Here is a 3,416-nt window from a genome sequence, read left to right on the forward strand (position 1 = left end):
TTCTCTGATGAAGACCTCATTTCTCAAATGTATAGGCAACTGAGTAAACTTATTTTAAAAAAGTCATTCCTCAATTGATAAATTATCAAAATATATGAACTATGCCCCCAGGGCTATAAAATTACGCATATCATTTGACCTAACAATATTACTGGTAGGCATTAATCCCCAAAGAGTTTTTTTTTTTTTTAAGGACAAGGACCTGTATGTAAAAAAATATTTTTAGCAGTTCTCTTTTCAGAGCAAAGAATTTTAAAATGAGGGGGATGCCCATCAATTGGGAAATGGCTAACTAAATTGTGGTATGCGAGTATGATGGAATATTATTGTTCTATGGAAAATGATGAGCAGGAAGTTCTCAGAAAAATCTGGCAAGTCTTCCATGAGCTCAAGCAAAGTGAAATGTACTGTGTAAAAAATAATAGCAGCATTTTGAGATGATCAGCTGTAAATGACTTTGCCTTTCTCAGCAGTACAGTGATTCCTTTTTTTTTTTTTTTTTAACATTTCTTTGTCATAAATATTTTTTTGTCTGAAGATTAATACAAAACATAAGACTGATACAAAATTGTCATTGGGTGAGTAATGTTGGAATTCTCTAGGAAGAAACTGGGTGTGGACTCTTGAGGATCCAAAGGTAAAATTTTGCCAATGGCAAAATGGACAAAACAATATAATGAAAAGATAAACACTTGCAAGCTGCAGGGAATTAAGGATCCCTTAGGAGTTGGATTGAGTGAGGATATTGAGAGTAAGATTCACTCACTTACCCTCTTCCTGGACCTAAACTGTTTCTCGCTATTGTGGATACTGACTAGGGTAGCTGTAGAAGGTTATCAGTGGATCAGACATGACAACCACCATATGGGGTGTTGGAAATAAAGATATCAATGAAAGCAGCAAAGTTAAAGTTCTGCACTTCTATGCTCTGGAAGGAGGTTGCCAGCTTGTTGTAGTTCTGTTTGAAATGCTTGATAATGTTACTGATCTCAAACCTGTGGACATCATGTTGTTCTTTATACTCGTAATGGGAAATCACCAGAAAAATTGTATCTCTCAAAGACAAGCACGTCATTCACTTTAATAACTTGAGTGAAATTTCTCAGGTTTATTTCCCACTGCTGAATGTTGGGGATGAACTGATTGACGATATTGGACCAGACCTTATGGAATGTTTCATCCCAAACAGATGTTCAAAAACAAGTACATTCCAACGCGTGGGATGGGCACCTCAGTTTCTCCTCATGTTCCTTAAAAATCAGGACCTGTTAGAGAGTGAGTGAGTGAACCTTACTCTCAATAGAATTAACTCAAAGAATAAATAAAATTCTTACTCAATGTGGGTATAGAAATCTATTTTACCCTGCAGGAAAATGGGAAATGGGATATGAAAAAGAGGAGGAGGGTGATTAAAAAAAAAAAGAAGGCATATTGGGGGGGAGAATGATCAGTAGCAAAATACTTTTGAGGAGGTATGGGATGAAAGGTGAGTGAGAAAACAAACAGAAGAAAATACAGTTAGCAAAAGTAATTTAAAAGATAATTTTGAAGAAAGTTTCTCTTACAAGGCCTCATTTCTCAAATAGATAGGGACCTAAGTCAAATTTATAAAAAAATAAGCACCAACCCCCAATTGATAAATGATCAAAAGATATGATCTGGCCCCCAAAAGCTATAAATTCATGCACATACTTTGACCTAACAACACTACTACTAGGCATGAATACTCAAAAAGATTTTTTTAAAAAAGGAAAATGACTTATGTATGCAAAAATATTTATAGCAGCTCTCTTTTTATGGTAAAAAATTGGAGAGTGAGGGGATGCTTATCAGTTGAAGAATGACTATCATATGCCTATTAAATGAGGAATAAACAGAAATGTGTTTGTGATATGTGATTGTTCTATAGGAAATAACGAGCAAGATACTCTCAGAAAAAACAAAAAACCAAAAACCTGGAAAATCCTTAATAAATTCAAATAAAGTAAAATGTACTGTATACAAAGTAATAGCAATGTTCTGGAATGACTTTGCTATTCTCAGCACTACAATGATCCACAATTACTCTGAAAGACTTATGACAAAAAATCCTATCCACACTCACGAGAAGGAATTGACTGTGTCTGAATACATATTGTTTTTTTTTTTTTTCTTTCTCTCTTCCCCTCTTTTAAGTTTATTTTTTCTTGAGATTTTTTTTTATTTGGTGGAGGAATCTATGTGTTCTTTCACAACATGACTTTTATGGAAATGTTTTGCATGACTTTCTTAACTGTCAGTGAGTGGGGACAAAGGAGACAATCTAGTACTCAAAAATTTTAAAAAAATTAAATGTAAAAATGGTTTTAAATATAACTGGGGAAAATGTTAAAAATAAATAAATTTTAGATAAAATAAATACTATTTTAATCACACACAAAAAATCAGGTCCATTGATCCTCCTGAACAAGATCCATTTTTTGTACAAGGCAAAAGTTTTTGGCATCAGGAGAGCTGTGAGGACCTCCTAGGCATGACTAATAGTGGTGCATATCTTTCTCCACCTCCTGATTTTCCATGAAATATTTAAATCAGAACCTCCACATTGTGGAAAATATTGTCCTATTGGCTAGTAAAATAGTTCTCCATAAAGATGTTCTGGGTACACAGTCCCAGAGAATCAGTAACAGGCTTCCAGAAATCAGATAGTGGAGAGAACATGCACTTCATTCTGAGCTCCCTTCTACCCTCACTACTGATTACCAAATTCAGTCTCTGAAATAGTGCTTGACTGCTAGAATGCATGAATATTGGGAGTACAACAAATTACCAGTGAAGATAACTTAGAAGGTTAGGTCGCCTGAAAAGATTTGTCTTAATTGGGCAGGAGGAAGCCAGTGCAGGCAAGGGTGGCAGAACACGGAGGCTAGCATACGCTTAACAGACCAAGGGTGGGGTGCAGTCTCCATGGGAGTAGAATTTACAGGGAGGACTCTACCACAGGCTGACTGCTCTGCTTTGGTTACAAAGCAGCAGATCAGCAGAGAAGTTACACAAACACCAAAGGTAGAGTGTACCCCCAAACACAGGATCTGGCCACAGCCATCCAGCACCAGGACTTAGCACTACCAGAGTGCAGCTGTGCAGCTGACTCTGCGTCATGGGGCTCTTCCTAGGGCAGTTACACCTCCATAGCGTAGCTGCTCTTCATAGGTTGTTTGTAGGACAGCTACTGTCCATCTGTCCCTGTTCTGTAGAGGAAGCTGGGAGCCTCCTTGCCCTGAAGGCAGACCCAAAGGGCTTTTGAAAAAATGAGTAAAAAGGCAAAGCAAGCTCTAACTAGAGATAGCTTCCATACAGAAAGGCCTGGAGAGTTTACATGAACTGATGCTGAGTGAAAGGCAGAACCAGGAGATCAATATCCATGGCATATACAG

At 37.1% G+C, this 3,416-nt stretch overlaps 1 pseudogene; it reads right to left on the reverse strand.

Moving 5' to 3' along the window:
* Positions 1-758: 758 nt before the first annotated feature.
* LOC127552308 (ras-related GTP-binding protein A-like) lies at positions 759-3,141 on the reverse strand (annotated as a pseudogene).
* Between the last annotated feature and the right edge of the window lie 275 nt (positions 3,142-3,416).

Source organism: Antechinus flavipes, chromosome 2 (genome assembly GCF_016432865.1).
Source record: "Antechinus flavipes isolate AdamAnt ecotype Samford, QLD, Australia chromosome 2, AdamAnt_v2, whole genome shotgun sequence".
Lineage (NCBI taxonomy): Eukaryota > Metazoa > Chordata > Mammalia > Dasyuromorphia > Dasyuridae > Antechinus > Antechinus flavipes.